General features: G+C 39.9%; 1 long non-coding RNA gene across 1 annotated transcript; it reads right to left on the bottom strand.

Annotated features, from left to right (window-relative positions):
- Window positions 1-1,421: 1,421 nt before the first annotated feature.
- Window positions 1,422-18,688, bottom strand: LOC137406641 (uncharacterized). Its single transcript, XR_010979929.1, has 3 exons — window positions 18,631-18,688; window positions 4,321-4,542; window positions 1,422-1,757 (listed from the first exon to the last, which is right to left on the bottom strand). It is a non-coding gene; the product is annotated as an uncharacterized lncRNA (long non-coding RNA).
- Between the last annotated feature and the right edge of the window lie 213 nt (window positions 18,689-18,901).

Below are 18,901 nucleotides of genomic sequence, written 5' to 3'. Positions count from 1 at the left end.
TAATGAGAAGTGGTAGTGAGAAAAACTTTACATGAAAGAATCACAATACATAATCATAAAGATCCCTGCCATATAATGTTATGGATCAAAGGTGCGAACTGCATTCTCTTCCTCATTTAGACCTGCCTTTAGCGTATGCCATTGTTTGAAATGAATACCGATATCGCAACTCTGTAAAAACTGGTTGTCCATGTGATTACAGAGAGTTACTGAGGCTTATTTACAAGCAAGTTAGTGTATAAAGACAATGATTGCGATACGACCTTCAAAGATTGTATTACAGACTTTTTATTTTGTGCCGATGTTACTAGCATGAACTCGAGAACTAGTTACTCATCAAGCTGACAACGTGGAATGCTGTTATTCTAACCCCCTAATAATTCCAGAAGACTTTGGTTGGCTCTGGTTTTAAAAGATTTTAGCAGTGCTAGTACACCTATCAGACACATCGATAAAATAACTTGGGTACCTAGAAGAGCTAGCATGTTGGGGTGGCTTTTCATCACGATGATCCGGCTGATCTGTTTACCTTCTCGTTTCAACTCCGACTAGTGGACAGTATGGATGATGGTATGATTGTCACTTCAGCTGAGCTGTTTTCCAGTCTCTGTTGATCTAAATAGTGTGTGTGCCTCATTGCAGATTCAAGATTCAACTCCAAACTGTGCGTGTATACAATTTGCCGGCACGCTCACAGGTGTTACATTTCTTTTATATGCAAAGCGGGTTGAAATGAAAAAACCAAGGGACAATAAAAACATCAAAGCTGGTATGGCAAAAGTGAGTACATGAAGCCGATATAAGGGCAAGACAAATATTGAATGTTATGAATATGAATTACTGCCGCAGGCAGGTAACGGAAAGGCAGCCAATACCAGCAAAAATTGAAAAGAAATACATAATCCTTAGGTTTGTCAATGAAAGTATCAAACTAAAAAGTGGTCATGGAGGAATTAAGAAGTGCTTGTTGTAAGAATTGGTATTAGGAAGAAGGGCTAGTGGTGTACATATCTCCAAATATATTTGTCTTCATTTTTCGTGGGTATGCCGTCCACAGAAACTAACTTCTAGTTAAACAATCTGTCTAAAAATTTGCATGTGATTTTTTATGCTTCTTGAGGTTTTAGGCATAACATAATTTTGTATACACGACCCACAAATGGCGCTGGGACGGAGAAAGACGTTTTTGAAAAAAAATGATGTGAACAAGGATTTCATGAGATGACTAATACATTTGCTAATTTATATCTTTGATTTGTTTATTAGTTTGTTGTATTTGTTTAAAATATACTAAAATACAAGAATAAAAATTAGAAAACCACGTTGCATTTTTCAGCTGCGCTATCTCGGGTATGTAAATACCTAGCATTTACATACCTGGGGTGTATGACATGAATGTTAATGCAGTGAAGCCAATATTTTCTCATCTTTTATTATCCCATGACTGACAAAGTCAATATAATATTTGCAATACACTTTGGTCGACAACAAAAGTACACACCAATTTTATATGAAAAACAGTAAAAAATAAAGAGATAACAAAACAAAGAGTCTTTCCAAAAACTAAACAACCAGAACTGTCAAAACAATCTGATATTCCAACAGAGTATCATTTGCAGCAAACAGTGCTAATAAAACTTGCAGCGTGTTAGCTATTAGCATGTAATTCCTCAAGGTTAGTAGGAAGAACTAGTTTCCTCTGCTTGCCACAGATATTACATGTAGTCACCTTGAGTCGCTGTCTCTTTGATCTACAACTAATAACATGGATGCAATCATTCAACAGCACCTTAGATCAGAGCTGATCACATATATCCAAGGTAATGGCTATCAAGATTCACAATGAATAGTCCAGGCAGGTGATCTAAACCAAATTTTACTCAACATTTATTAAGCTAGATAATTGACTCATTCTTTACTATAATAAGGGTTGTGCCAGTCTGTCTATCCTGCTGCCCGCCACGACTGGATGTTGAGAAAAGCAATTGCATCGTATTAGATTTGAACTCATGACTTTTGGAATGATAGACCGACACTCAAACATCTGCACTAATTGATTGCTCCCTGGTATTCCGGAATAATTGTATCATTTGTATGTATATTTATTACACCTGAAAGTTTATCAAGGCACACTACACTGTCAGGGTCATAATATTTGCTATAATAAGATCCATGTGAGTTCGTCAGAAGTCACAGCTGGAAGTTGATAAAACATTCAGCATGGTAGACCGACACTATGTTTCCATGACACGGTTAATCGTAAGGTTGCCGTCTTTCCAAAGATGGAGACGGATGAAAACGAATGCGCCACTATGATCTCTGGCATAGAAATCATTATCTTTTTAAACAAATCACCCACATTATGCTACATAATTAAATTCACATTTCATCATGCCAATGTACATTGAAACACTATTCACGTGGTAACACAAGGTTCGAACAACTCCAAATCTGCATCATGAGCGTCTTGAAAACAGTGATTCTAACATCACGCCATTCAACAGCTTTCCGGTATTTTAGAACAATTGTGTGCATAGTTATTCTCTGTGCTCTACGATCACACCTCACAAACTTTCACAGAACACTAGACTTTTAGGGTCCTAATGGTTGTAAGAGTTAATGTGCATAAAGAGTTGTCTTCCCAGATGCAAGAATCATATATCTTACTTTCTTTCGCTCACAAATTTATTTCTAGCTTTGCCTGAATTTATTTTTTCTATTCACTCAAATGCTGACATAACGTCACCAATTTTGTGATAACTTGAGAAAGAATTAATATATCCACCTAATTTAGAAACAGGTTGTTGAAAAGAAGGTATATTAAAAGTAAATTCAGAGAAATCTTAAATTAACCTCATTATAAAGCTGTAAATTTTTTTACAAACTTTAGCAACAATATTTTGCCAGCAACTTCGACAGTTGTATTTTGACTGTCGCCTTAATATTCGGTTACTATTACAATTTTTCACACGAAATTCATGCACTAGAAGGGTCAGAATCACTCAATATAAAGTTACTGGAGTCCCAATGGCTAAGAATGTTAGAAGCTTCCACAGCTGTAAACGATCGCCGTATTCATTTTTTGTCCGTGCTTTTTACGCGGTGAACTTTCCGTTTGATAATCAGTGAGCCGCTAGTGAGAGTTGCTAGCTAGCTGATTAGTCTATATCTTTGGCAACAAGCTTATTTTCATGGAAACTAGATCTTATTGGTCTATCAGAAACGAAAGCTGAGTAATCATAGATAAACTAACGCACTGTCTCGATGTATCAGCTTCCGGCCATAAAGAGAAGGTAACCAGAGCTGATACATCGGATTGTGGTAGTGAAAGAGTTAATAGCCTGTCAAAAGCTGACATAATATAATCAAGGTGGTTGACATGAACTTGCTATACATACTCTACCACGATAAAAAAACAGAATAAACAAAATAAAAGGTCAATAGTTCACAATAACTCAGCAAGGTGAAATCTAATGCTATTGCTAACCAGATAAACAGTAGTATCTCGCTTAACATAAATCTTTTTTACATACTGAATGTGAAGAATTAATGTGAAGTTTTAGTAGCACATTATGTAGGATATTCTATATAACGTAAAATATCAAATCGGATCAAGTTTTCAAATTTGATTTGAATAACACAAAACCTATAGTTGTCCTAAAAATATTGTTTTCTCTTGCAGCACTTGGGAGAGAAAACGATGGTTATTCAGAGCATCTTTTATATATATGTATTTTAACTATATTTTAGACATTAATTTTTTGCATCACGGATCTCGTTGCGGAGAATAAAAGTCAAAAAATCAATTAAAATGGATATTGAAGGTGTGTGCTCTCCTTGACTTAACATAAAACTATTGTCATCATGGACCATAAACCAAGTGTAAGAAGTAAGAAGTTAAATTACATTAAATAAATTAAAAAAATAAGTTTAGTTGTCTCCATTTGAAAGGGCCAAAAGGGTGAGTTAGGGACAATCTTGGAACATATTAGGCTATTTACATGAATTCTACGCTTTGCATACTCTAAAAACCCTCTAATGTAAACATTCACAGAACAAAGTATTTATGTTGAAGGGGCGTCTACTGTACATAAAAACCAATAAATTATTGTCAAAACACAAAAAAATCACTGCATATACATGTAATATGGCATAGAACCCTTTTGCATAATACTGGTATGCATACCAAAACTTTGACCAATCTATCTGAATACTAAATATTTCAATTGTCGAGGCAATGGGAGTTGTCCACTCAAGGAAAATTTGGCAATGGGAAGCCCTGAAAGTGCACGCAGAAAGGGATATACACAAATTATTTACCGGACAGTAGCCGTTACTCCAGGCACCAGCAGCATACTGCAGTTCCTGCATATCTTCCTGCGCATTCGTGGGTCTAGTCTGAGAACCTTCTTTTCTACTATTTGAGCGAATGTACGACAGTAGCTGTGGATTAGAGGAGCATTGTTGGACAGATCTGTGCTTGCCAAATGCTCGATAGCATGGTAGAGATAGTTCAATCTGCCATAAACATCTTCAGCCATTCTACATGTAGATAATTATTGGTAATAAAAAAGTAAGCAGTAAACAAATGAGTGAATGATTCCATACGCAGACCTTGACTAAAGCATGTTTGAATTAACATCCATGACAAACTGTTACCCGTTGTGAACCTTAGCCTCAGGCAATAAACCTAATCCTTTAATCACTTTTTAATGGTGAAATTACGCAAAACTTCAGTTGATTTTATTAGAAATCATGGGTATTCTTTATTATTTGCAACTGTTCCGGATATTTGAGGTTATCTGACTGCCAGGATGTTTCAAGATTAAAATCGACAAAACTTGATCATGGCTAAAAGCTTAGATCAAGCGAAAGTGTGATTATGATGCCTATAATTGCACAGAGACCGACAGAATAGAGACAGGTAACTCTGAATGTAATAGCTAATATCAACTATAGCAACGATGGTAAGTAGTGACGTCATTTCACACGTATTTCTGTAAGGTTTTTAACTGTAACCAAGTATTGTCAATGTTAACCTTGAAACATCCTTGCAGCCAGATCACCTCAAATATCAAAAACAACTGCAAATGCTAGTAAAATAATGATACTTTCTAATGAAATCTACTAAAATTTGTGGTAAGTTTATCATTAATGTTCAAAGTGATGACTATCTCTTGTAAACAATGGCATCAATTTATTTGGTGCATAAACATAACATTACCAGTAACTAATGCCTTCTTTAGATAAAATCTTTTTAAAATTTGATAATGATAAAAATATTATTTTATTTTAAATAGATTAACCTTGAATAGCAGTAAAATACTTAAAACTATTTAGGTGAAAATAAAGAATATATAGATAATGAATTAACATAACCTTAATATTTTTATAATTGTAACACAGTGATTTGATTATACAGTCAAACATGGATAACTCAAACTTCCCGGGACCGAGCGAAAGTGTTTGAGTTATCAGAGCGTTCTAGTTATCAGAGCACTGACACAAGAGCATGTATTTAACGGAAGACACATGTACATATACAAACTAAGTATAAAGCAAAATCGTAGGTTGCTTGTTGCAATTTAGAGGGCCTCTCATGTAAAGTTTCAAAAGTATTTATCCGGAAGTAAAGATATTTTTCTATCACTTGAGATTTGTTTGCTGTTTTAGGTGATGTACTGCCATGACGTTTTCAGATTAAAATAGGCAAAACTTAGTCGCCATTAAAACACTCAGAAAAAATACCCATATTTTTCTTTTGAGTGTTTAACAGAGATCACTTTTGCCAATTTTAATTTTAAAACATCCTGGCAGTCACATCACCTAAAACTACAAACAAATCTCAGCTGATAAAAAATATCTAAATTTTCGGATAATCTTTAAAACTTCACGGGAGTACACATTTATGACAAATGCAAAAACGCATGTTTTACATCTGATCAGTTGTTTCATTTAAAATACTTATCGAGTGTAGTCGGTGAAAAGATGTTTTGTTGAGAAAGATCAACAGTGTAACTGAGTGTAGATATAGATTTTAAGCAGTTATAGTCCTTCCACTCTCTTGTATCTATAAAATGTCCGAGGACATCTAAATCATTGTTTGCATCAGCCATGGTAGGCAAACAATCTCAGCCTCATCCTCTCTATTTGAATCCTCCAGAGTACCCCAAGATGTCACAGACTGCACAATCTCTGCATCACTCAAATGCTCAGCAAAAGTGATGTCTGCATCAACCGCTAAAAGCTCATCTGCAAAACAAAACTCTATTTAAGGGAAAGTAACACTATGTTTAAAACATTTGTTAAGCACCATTGACGGTCATAAATGTAGCCCTTTATTGGGTCAAATTCACGATAATTTAACAGCATAGGCTGTTTCAAGAGTACCTACCAGCTGTCACATTTGATGTAGGATCTATGGATGTAGTAGCAGATTTAGATTTCTCACTGTGTCACCTTCTTCCTTACCATCAACAGTTGAAGTAAAATCTGTTTGATCAAGGTTGGTATGACCAAGCCCGTGGTGAAAACAACGGGCTACGGTTTCTTTCATGACACAGTTCCATGCTCTGTGCACCCAGCGTATAGCTTGTAAGACATTGATAAATGTATCTGGCTTCTTTCCATAAGTGTCAATGTAATCAACAGTGAATTGCAAAACTTGCTGACGATAGTAAGATTTGAAATTCCAAATATTTCCTTGATCCATAGGTTGCAGCACACTTGTGGTATTGGGTGGTGTAAATAAAAGCCTGATTGACATAAGCCTATTGATAGTTGGGTGTGCTGGGACAGTTGTCAGTGATGAGAAGCACTTTTCTGTTTTTTCTGGTCATTCGCCGATCAAAATCTTTCACCCATGCTTGAAAGATGTCACTTACCATCCAAGGCTTCTTGTTGTGGTAATACTGACATGGAAGGTTAGTAACATTTTTGAAACAGCGGGGTTTTCTAAACTTTCCTATTACAATAGGAACTTCCTTCTCGTTGCCCGACATATTAGCGCAAAGTGCCACAGTCAGTCTTTCTTTTTACAATTTCCCTCCACTAAACTTCTCCCTTTTAAAGTGCGACGTTTTGCCAACCATGAGCTTGTAAAACAACCCGGTTTCATCTATATTGAATATGTCATCATAAGTGTACGTTTGGAGTAATGGAGATAGCACTTCCTCCTTCCACTTTTTCACCTCTCCAACATTAACTGCAGCTGACTCTCCAACAATTCTCTGATCGCCAATAGAATGCTTTTTCTTCCACCTATCGATCCAACCGCGAGAAACAATAGTATCTTTCCCTAAATCCTGTAGAAACTCGTTAACCTTTTCTAATAAAATTGGCCCATCGATAGGTATGCCTTTACCACGCATTTGTCTAAACCAAGTCAATAGCACACCATCCAAATCATCGTGCGACATTGAACGATCTCTTAGCCTTGATGAACTTTGGTCACATAACAATCTTATCTTTTCTTTCTGTTGGCATGACAATCCATGTTGGCACTGTACTTTTTGGAAGATTTTCTCTTTTTGATATTGCAGATGGCTTTTGACCTGCTTCAATTTCTTCGATTATTCTAAGTTTTTCTAAAGGTTTCCACGCTTTTCCTGGTTTTCGTGAGGCCAATGCAAAGCGGATGTATGGTATAGGGTAAGGCCGTTTTTGGCGGGATTGTGACGCGCGGGACATTTGAACGCTTCCTCGCATACTTCTCAGCTCAAATGCGAAATTCTGGTGTCATTCATACTGTTTGAGAAAGCACTTGACATCAACTATCACTGAATGAGATTTCATCTTTGTCATGCATTGCATTAGCAAATTATGAACCATTAAAGCTGTTGTGACGCGCGGGACCATAATTTGGCATGAAAAACTACTCTTTGTTCAATTGGAAAAATCTTCTGAAATTTTGGACTCACAACATTATTATTTGACAGGATCAAAGCTCTATTGTCTTTTTATTAGGAACACATACCATTTTGTTTTCAGGCCAAAGTTAAATGATTCTGTAAGGTTTGAAAGAAGACTACCACCTGTGACGCGCGGGACTGTGACGCGCGGGACAAAAATAACAACTATGAAAAATTAAGCATTCTTCTATGTTTTGTAGTTGTTATACCACAAATTGTTATGAGTTGCAGTTGTAACATTGAATATACTCGTGCTAAACCAACCAATAGTTTAAAATTGCTACATATGGTATCTATTTTATTTAAACATAAAACACATATAACTTGAAGATTGTCAGACTTTCATGCAGTAGACTATTTTTTCTTGAAAAAATATTCTGCTATTATGATTGCCTTATTTTTTAGTACAAAGTGTTTCAGTGACCTGGTAGTTGCTGCTGGTACAATAACTGGAAATACTTTAAGAAGAAAATTTCTGTGGGCGGTTCTTATGTCGTCGAGGTTTGGCCACTTGAACGGCTTGCATGCACGGTGTATGTACTTTATAGTGTAGCTACCTTCATTAGCTTCCCCTGTGAGAATTTCTCCAATGCTGACTTCGGAGGCATAGGCCACTGCGACCAGCGTTTGTGGTAAGAACTGAGTCAATGTTTGTGAAGTATCTCCTGTGGTCACCTTTTGATTAGGTTTGCTGCTCGGTGTGAATGGAACTGGCTGCCAAGTGGAAGAACACCATTCAATCAGAGTAACATCCCCATCTTCATTAATTGCTGTGTGATGGCAAGATCGAATGCCATGAATTGGAGGTGCAGTGGACCAGCATTCTTTGCAGATCCTTGCTGTTTTAGTGATCATATTTTCTGAGATGTATAAAATCATCATTGGTTTCACTGATTTGAAGTTATTATTGTTGCAGCTTCTGCAAATGACTTTGCCGAGTTTACGACAAACCATCCTCGATATACTGTCATTAGAACCTGTGGTTTGATGCTTTCCCCAATACCATCTACTGTACCTTTGCCATGCGATGTCTCAAAAAAACTCCAGTCAGCTGGCATACCCATTTCTTCCTTATGGCCAATCAAGTTTTAAACTGTGAGCCGATTTTTGATTTGCGAAGCTGATCCATCACTTACATAATGAATATGTTGCCAATTAATATTTTCTGCTTTCAGAAATTTCACAAGTTCTCTATTGAACGTGTAAACAACATCCTTAGTGTGTTCTAGGCTATCACTAGCTATTGCACAGCATTTTTGGGCTAGGACTCTATCAGCTTATAATAAATCATGACAGTGAATACTGTCACCCCTATTGTAGTTTAGTAGGTGCTTTGGATTTCGGTTTCTTGCTTACAGTTGAAGTTCTCACTGAAATCTTTGTGAATGATCACTTCCCCATTTTTCAATTTCTGTTTGAGATAACTGATTGGTTTGTGTTGACGGTTTGAAGTGTACATATGAAGGGAAAGTGATTTCTGTTGGTATTTCAGCAGCACAAGCAAGTCAGACGATGGCATCAGACCTTCGAGCTGGTTTAGGAAGCCGTTTTCACCATCTCTCCACTGATAGAAATTCAAATGTTCTTTAGCGCTAACAACCAAACTATTGATTGGATTGGCGCCACAAGAGTCACATTCCCTCTTTACACATGATTCATTTTCCATGTTACACACAGTTCTTTTCAGTAGCTCGTGAACAGTAGTAGGCATTTCCAAAGAACAGACACTGGTCTGCCGCAGTCCCAGTAGAGCTAATTCCGCATTTTCGCAGTATTTGCAAGCACAGACAATTTGATCATGTCTAGAAACTGGCTTGCAATTTACTGGGCCCAACTTTTAAAATTTACTAGGGCTCACCTTGACATCTAGATATTCCTCCTTGAAAATCTCAAAGATGTTACTCAACGTGTAGTTCAGCAGGTGTTTCCGAAGCTTTCGTTGCTTATGGACAGGAAGTGTGGCATGATGTTAACAGCAGTTTGGCCGTCATTAGAATACATGCCAGTTGAGAAAAAAGTCTTACCATATCTAGAAGGGAATCCTACTTTCTCTACTGACTGAAAATTCAATGCGTGAGTGAAAGAGAATTTTTGTGACCGTGCTTTAAAAATACACATTTGGTTCAAAGATTACCTCGTGATTTGCACACTAGGTGTGTGTATCAGAAGTGTAGGCTAGTATTGACACGCTCCAGATTCTGAGTGACAAAACATCATAAAATAATTCTAATTCATTATTTTTCTCAAAGAAACTGGATTATAAACTTGGAGTATCTAGCATTACTTTCACATGCCAGGGTATCAAAAAGAACTCCCAAACAAAGGCAGACATCACCATATTATTAAAAATGTCCCGCGCGTCACAAATACTTCCATGTACCTATAAAACAGAAACTTGCAGTATTTTTAGCAAATTGGCGACTTTGGCTAAGCTATAGCAGCCTAAAATCGAATTGTAGATAAGAATTTTTCATCTCAGATAGCTTAGGGAGAACAGGCTGCAACTAAATGCACTAAAATTGTGACGCGCGGGACAAACTAATTTTTGCTCGCCTGAATTATAAGGAGAAATTTGCATTTGCTCGGAAAAAACACCTGGGCTAGAAAATCCACCCTTGTATTGATTATAAAATGAAACCAAAATTTATTTCAGAATGAATTGCAAAGTTTGAGAGGATATGATCAATTGTCCCGCGCGTCACACACCATACAGTAAAATCCTACTTGTATGCCCAATATTTTCATGAGAGAAGATTTCATTATGAAAACTTTTGTGTTTCCACATGTCTGAACATGTTTACTCACTAATTAACTGGAAATTATGGTTGCAAAAGGCAGAAAAAAAATCGCCTTTGTATGTGACACCATGCTTGGCCTTGCCCTATAGTGGATGCCGGGCCATGAATCTATTTCTGACATTTTATTCTTATATATCCGCACACAATCACTCTTACAATATGCATTTTCCATGTTGTGTCGGTCTTATTTAAACTTTTATCACTAATACTTTTTAATGTTTTTAGTTTGGCCGTAACTTAGCCGACGCATTAGCGACCCTATTAATCAGGTTTTATACGGTTTCCTAATCGGTTCCATTATACGGTATGGGGAAATATATGTACACTATATACATATAGAGAGCGCCCTCCTTGCTAGGAAGGCAGAATAGTCGTAGCTCCGCGAGTAATGTAAATTCCTTCGGATTAAAACCAACTTTAGTTTGTTTTAAAGGTTGACTTGCAACAAAATTCACATTACAGCTATTTGGCATCAAAAGATTCACCATGTCTTACTATGTTGTGTTGTAGGTGCCACATATGTAGAAATGTGATTACAAGCTCTTAAAAGCTCAAAAACTAAAAGCTGTCATAGATTGGAATCTCTTTATTTCTCTGACGTAGTCATGAAATTTGGTTATCGTCTTGTCACGTGATGTTCTCCCGTGAATTGAAAGGATAATAAAAAGCTCAATATAAACCTTATTGTAGCACTAGTTTATGACAAACACTTAGGGTTTTACCGAAGACCCCGTATTAAATATAGATGCTCGCTACTTTACAGTTTTGTTTCGGTTTGGTCTAATCGGCAAGTCGCAATCTGATCATGTGACCCAATACTTCGCAAACTATTTCTGCAGCAGTTTTCGATTATTACAAATGACCAACAGGCTCATCATGATTATCAAACAGTGATATGTACTCCTTCAAGCTAAGGCTAAAAATTAAACGAATTTTTACGGTAAGTTATAAGATACCACTGCTAAAAGTGACAGCATTAAAATGACGATAAAACAGACGCGTAAGAATTTAGACATGGTTTTATTGAATGCGTGAAGTATATTTGTGAAGTATTTCGACAAACAAGGTTGCCTGAAAGTGTAAACAGAAACCATCTAACACAGCTACGCCACATTGGAGCCGTTTTGAAAAGAAAAGCCAAACTACGGCGGTTTCGTGTGGCTGCGATTAACTGTTCGTTTTTGAGCTTTTAAGAGCTTGTAATCACATTCCCACATATTTTGCACCTACAACACAACAAAGTAAGACATGGTGAATCTTTTCATATTAAATAACTGTAATGTGAATTTTGTTGCAAGTCAACCTTTAAGTTTGTTCCTTTGGCCAAAAACTGTTCGAGTTAATGATGCTAAGTTCGAGTTATCTAAAGCAATGTATCATTGCGTAGGAGCGGACCAAATAAATCTGTTCGAGTTAATAATGTGCTCAAAATATCCATGGCCGAGTTATCCATGTTAGACTGTATTATTATTTCACCGTTACCATTCGAGCTGTAAGAGATACTATTATTCATTGTTCTTATTCCACCATCAATGTTTGTTAAACTCGATGCGACTTTCACTTACAATAGCTGCAGAATAATCTTTCAAATTCATTTTGGACAGTTCAGACATAATGAGTTTGTCATGATAAGCATTTTGATCAAGTTTTGAGTCTTGAAAGATTCTGATTAAAGTTTGCATCCAGCCTACTAAAGCGATTACAGTCATAAAATAAGTATGTAGTAAGACAGTGCATTTCCCTGACAATAACAATAAACCATTGTACGGGATGTGTGTTTGACTATGTGTGTGATACATATTGTAAAGGTCTGGCCCCGGTAGCTGAGCCAGCTTTACTTTTCCTAGCAAGGCAGTGCAGTCTGAACACTGGGCCTTCCCCTCGTCGGCCTGCCTGACACACCTAGTGGTCGGATCAGGCCGCGGCTGGGTGTCCTCAGTTCAGGCTCACTTGGAAGGCTAGCACGGCCTGCTCTCTGAGACCCTATCTTGGCTAGTTTAGGTTCCGGCTACTTACTGGAGGGCCTGATCTCCAATGCTATCGCATTTCTGATCAGGTCCGATCGTAACGTAGCCCACCCCTAGCCTTCCTTAGGTGTCTCCCCAAAGCAGTTCGTGTTCGACGCCAGAGCAGTTCTGGCGGAAGGATCCTTATGCCGACCAGGCAGGCATCAAACGTAGGCAGTCTATAAGAATAAGTATAGTGTATTTAGCGTATATCAGTACATGTACAACTTCGTCTTGACAGTATCAAATCCGTAATCAGAATCCCAAAGAGTTGGCTTATGCCTTCTCCTTTTATACCTGGCCAATACCACCTTTGGCGCACTACCGCCAATGTTTTGTTGAAACCTAGATGAGCTTCTGCATGAGTGGCCTGTATAACTTCAGCCCTCATGCTCATAGGGCAGACTGTCCTCCACGTCCGCGAGCTCCTCTGAGGCAGATTTACCTGTAGCACACCCTCCTCAGTCAATTTCAAATGCTCCCAAAGTCTGAGCAGCTTGTGTGCATGCCAACCAAGCTCTCAACCAGAAATGGTAGCCTGTTCCTTCACAGCCTGATAAACCTCTTTGATTTGCTCATCTACCTTCTGCGCCAGAGCAATATCAACGACATCAATCTTCCCCTGAGTAGCACACGCAGCTGTGGAACAATCCAAAGGTTGGCTATCAACTTGTAGTTGTCGTATCATCGATTTCTGATCGGGGAACATTCTTTGGCACTGCTGGCAATCATGGCAGACCTGCCGGCTGAGTCCATCGGCATTGCAGTGTTTCAGACCTTTGCGGTGCAGCAGTTGGAAGTTATACTCTGTCAATATCTCCAGCCACCGTGCTAGCTGACCTGCAGGATTGGGCATCCGGAGAAGCCAGGGTAGTGAGGCATGGTCGGTACGAATGGTGAATTCCCTTCCAAACAAAAGAGGACGAAAATGCTTCACAGCGTTAATGATGACCAGAAGCTCCTGACGCGTGACACAGTAGTTCCTTTGTTCTTTAGTATACATTTTAGAAAAATAGGCAATGACTCGCTCGTGGCCATCTTGGATTTGTGACAGTACTGCTCCAGTGCCAACTCCACTGGCATCTGTGTCCAAGAGAAAGGGCAGTGAATGGTTCGGGTAAGCAAGGATGGGTGCAGAGGTGAGTCTCTCCTTAAGCTCTTGGAACGCCAGCTTACATTTCTCTGTCCATTCAAACCTTGCATGTTTCGAACTGAGCTGGCTCAATGGTCGGCTGATGTCAGAGTAATTGTGGATAAACCTTCGATAATATCCGCAAGTGCCTAAAAAAGCCCTCACGTCCTTTTTGTGACGAGGTACTGGCCATTCCTTTACAGCAGAAACCTTGCTCTCTTCAGTCTCCACCCCGCTAGCACTTACTACATGCCCTAGGTAGTGGACTCTATCAGCAAACAATCTGCACTTTGCGGGCTTTAGCTTCAGCCCAGCTTCTTGTAGCCTTACAAATACCTCCTTTAGACGCTCCAAATGGCTATCTAAATCCTTGGAGAACACAATAATGTCATCAAGGTAGATTAATAGTGTCTTCCAATGCAATCCTCTTAATACAGTCTCCATCAGCCTTTCAAAGGTAGACGGAGCTGAGGTCAAACCGAATGGGAGGACTTGCCACTCCCATAACCCTGATCGTGTGGCGAAGGCAGCCTTTTCCTTTGCATCATCTTCCATTTCGACTTGCCAGTAGCCGCTAGTGAGGTCCAGGGTGCTGAAAAGACGGCTGCCCCCCAAAGCATCAAGGGTGTCATCTATTCGGGGTAGCGGGTAGGCATCCTTGTGAGTGACCTCATTAAGCTTACGGTAGTCAACGCAAAATCGCCAGCTCCCGTCCTTTTTTTGCACTAACACCACTGGGGAGCTCCAGGCACCATGCCCTTCCCGGATCAGGCCCTGCCCTTGCAATTCCTTGACTTGCTTTTCTATCTCGGCTTCCTGAGCCGTCCCATGTCGATACGGTCGCTGTTTTAGAGGTTTTGCTCCTGGCACTAGCGGAATACTATGTTTAATCACATTAGTCTTGCCTAAGTCATATTGGGAGCTACTGAACGCACTCTGATGCTCTGTTATCAGCGCCTGAACTTTCTGCTTCTCCTCAAGGCTAAACCCTTCACAACTCTCTTCTACTAGCGTCTTGAGGTGTTCAGGCAGCTGGCAACGGCTAGCTGATTCTGTAGGGGCCGGTCTAGTTAGATTAGCAGCCATACACGTAGCCACTATTTTCCCCGCTGGAATTCGTATTTCCCGATCTGTGTAATTCATCAGTCTCAGGTGAACTTGTTGCTCATCAGGATCTTGAACAGTGGTGGCGACAAGCCCCCCTGGAACCCTATCGGCTGATTCAATGCAAGCAGTCCCTTGAACCCACTTAGTGCTAAGCCGGGCCATGCTAAACTTCTCTGTGCGGGGAGGCAACACTGTGTCCTGGCGGACCTGAACATTCACTTTCAATAGGTTTCCCTGGCTGTCACAGCACCTGACCGCTGAATCTCTGATCTTCAGCTGAGCATTTTGAAAATCTAAAAGGCACTGATGGTGCTCGAAGAAGTCCAATCCAAGCAGAATAGCATTGTCGATATCCGCTATGACAAACTGGTGACTTATCTTCTGAGTTCCCAACTGAAACTGTATATAGCTTAAGCCCTGCAGTTGAATCTCGGTACCATCTGCCAAAATACCTTGCCCGAGTACGGGCTGGAGTTTGGTGCAGCTCTGGGCCGAAAGTTTTTGGAACTCTTTAAGTGGAAATGCGGACTGGGTGCACCCGCTGTCCAACAGCATAACGTTCTTTCCCTGATCTATAGTGACAGGCACATAATAAGCAGTGGTCATATGGCCTCCATGTAATTGGCATTTGCCCAGGTTTAAAGGTATCTGTCCAGGGGGCTCTGGGCCTATGACCCCTGGACCTTGGAGTTTCCCTCTATTGAACCCTTGTTGGAGCTTTTGGTAGGACAATTCCGAGCAATATGACCAATCTCCTGGCAAGTGTAGCACTTCCTATTATCAGGCTCTGAACGATTATTAGGGGGCCCACATCGCTGCCTTTGTTGTACCAACATTTCCAGCATCTGCTTTTGCCCTTCAGCAATTTGCTTCTGTCTCTCTGCAAGTTGCTGCACTAGGGTTTGCATGCTGGCCTGTGTGCCCTGCATCATGGCCATCATTTTGTCAGAAAGGTTCGACGATGACTCAGTCGCATCCAGTTGATTTATCTTTCGCTCAACGCTTGGATTAGCTTCATGAATCCTACGGACAGCCTCTTCCAAACTATGAGGTGGTTGCGCTTTAAACAGCCAAGCTGCTTGAGAGCTTGGAGGTAGCATAGCAATTAACTCCCTCATGGCATGTCGGTCCACCGACTCACGTTCCATTTCAGGGAATGCCTTACTAACGAGTTTACAAAGTTTGTCTGAGAAAGAGAATACATTATCCCCCGGCCTCAGCCGCAGCGTTTTAAGCACAGCCATTGCCTTTTCCATGCTAATAGAGTGGTTGGCCACTAGTCTGTCCCTCAACTCTAAGTAGTTACTCCCATGTAAAGTTATACCGGCTGAGCCCATCACTGACAGACGGAGACGAATAGCCATTTCCCCAACAGACCAGCCATTATGCATGGCTATGTTCTCAAATAGCTCCAGAAAATCTTCCACATCAGTAGAGCCATCAAAAACAGGTGGAGCAATTGCCGGGGCATGCCTGGTACGCACTAATTCAGTCATGCCTCTGACTTCATTCATCATATGCCTCATGTCATCATTTTGAGGGCGCATGGCTGGGCGCCGCATGGCTACATCCTCCTGAGCAGCCATCCCAGCCTCTGCATCATTTAAGTTTGTCGCATACGGTGCTACAGGTGTGTTATCCTCCATGTTCGCTCTGATTTTGGACCAGAATATCCCACTGCTGCCACCAGTGAAGTAAATTCTGGTCGTTGAGGATAGCCAACTCCCAACTCAAGAGCGAGTTCACGCAAACTCCATGAGTTGATGAACAGACTCGTGGGCGAGTCGATAAACAGACTCGTGGGTGAGCCAATAAACAGACTCGATGGCGAGCCGATAAACAGACTCGATGGTGAGCCGATAAACAGACTCGATGGCGAGCCGATAAACAGACTTGTGGGTGAGCCGATAAACAGACTCGGAAGTGAGCCGATAAACAGACTCGATGGCGAGCCGATAAACAGACTCGGGGGTGAGCCGATAAACAGACTCGGGGGTGAGCCGATTAACAGACTCGGAGGGCGAGCCGATAAACAGACTCGATGGTGAGCCGATAAGCAGACTCGATGGTGAGCCGATAAACAGACTCAATGGTGAGCCGATAAACAGACTCGATGGCGAGCCGATAAACAGACTCGTGGGTGAGCCGATAAACAGACTCGATGGTGAGCCGATAAACAGACTCGGGGGTGAGCCGATAAACAGACTCGTGGGTGAGCCGATAAACAGACTCGGGAGTGAGCCGATAAACAGACTCAATGGCGACTTCTCTCAATTGTTACACCCTAGCAAGCCAAGCGCAATAATTCTTGATGTTCGGTCAATAGCATTTATAGTGAAAGCAGCTATGATACGCTGGCTAATATCACAATGCTAAAGGCAGAAACAGTGACAAGAATTTTATACCCTATTTGCTTTTGAAAATCAAACAGAGCTTATTATAAAGAACGCAGTATCTTTATTGGTGTTATATCTCTCAGTACCAAGCAGTAACACACCAACAATGATCAAACCGGCAGGTTATATAGCAATCCCAAGAAAAATCCACAAATTGATTGGCTGCACAGTAATCAGGTCAACCAATTCCACAATAACATATTTCGAATACAAAAACGATAACATTTGTCACTAACTAATCACGCAATACGACTATTAATAATTTTTTGTGTGTTTGTATAGTAACATGCAAATCTTAGAACAATATGGTAATAAATGGTTAACATAAAAAAAATTGCTAGTATCACACATACATACACTCTACATTGAACAAGTGTTAAGCGTGCGCCTTATAAATGACTATTCAAATTTGTCTGAATTGCGATGAGCGTAATATAGATCCGTTGAGTTAGCAATTTGAAGCTGCCGGATTATAGGCTTAGAAAAGACGTCATCAACTCTTGCGCATTATGACCTCTACAATTACGGGTACACACTGATTGACAGCTCATTCGCTTTTACAAGCATGAAGTGGGGTCCAAGACCATTCGCCCATCAGTAGATCCTATCGGGGACGACAGTGACCCTCTCGGGCTACTGGACTCACCAGTCAAAATCGATTTCTGAGTGCCAGTAGTCTTACCAACCACCTCAGCCCTTCTCAGGGCCACCATTTCCATTTTAAGGGTTTTGTTTTGCGTCGACAATGGCGGAAACTCAGTGTCGTACTTATCATCCATTTTTATTACACCGGCATTAATTCTTTTACTGACTGCTCAAGCAAGAAATGAAGAGAGAGTGTGTATATGTGTATAATTGTATTGGCTATCTTACAAACAACTGCCCCCACTGCAGGCTGTGCATTCCTTTATATAGGTTGTGATGTCAAGCGTGCAGCTCGCCCATGTAAGGGCATAATGACTATATACGGTAATAATGACCATATAAGGATTAATGACGCGTGGGTTGACTAAGAATATGAGTAAGCATGCACTGTAACCGAACTGTATAATATGGGTAGTAACAAATCTGCCACAGATACTTATTCATCACCAAGCAGATAATGAAAAGCTTACGGCTTATATGATTAAAGCCTGCAACAAATTATTTTAAATTAATAATATCGTTGCGAATACTTCAGCAAGCGATTGAAATGTACTATAACCTATTTTTTATGACAATAAAAAGGTAATGCATCCATATTTTAGCTAAATGGATATTCGGGTAACATGCAATGCTTACGCTGACTAATATTGAACGAACCCGCAGCGATTGTACCAAACCATGCAACAAAATATTAAACAGCCTTGACTTAGCGCGCAAGCCTTTTTGTAAATACACGTTTACGATAGCTGATGTGGTAAAACTAGGTGGTCAGGCTATTCATTAGCGAGTCTTTAATATATAAGTTAGTATATAACACTGCCTTTCCTGAGAGTTGGCTGCTCATGAAATCTTGCCAAAATATTGATAGCCTCTGTTTCGTACGTGTTTGATCGCTGTAAACATTGAT

This window comes from Watersipora subatra, chromosome 10 (genome assembly GCF_963576615.1).
Source record: "Watersipora subatra chromosome 10, tzWatSuba1.1, whole genome shotgun sequence".
NCBI lineage: Eukaryota > Metazoa > Bryozoa > Gymnolaemata > Cheilostomatida > Watersiporidae > Watersipora > Watersipora subatra.
This window is presented reverse-complemented; position numbering and strand designations above follow the sequence as displayed.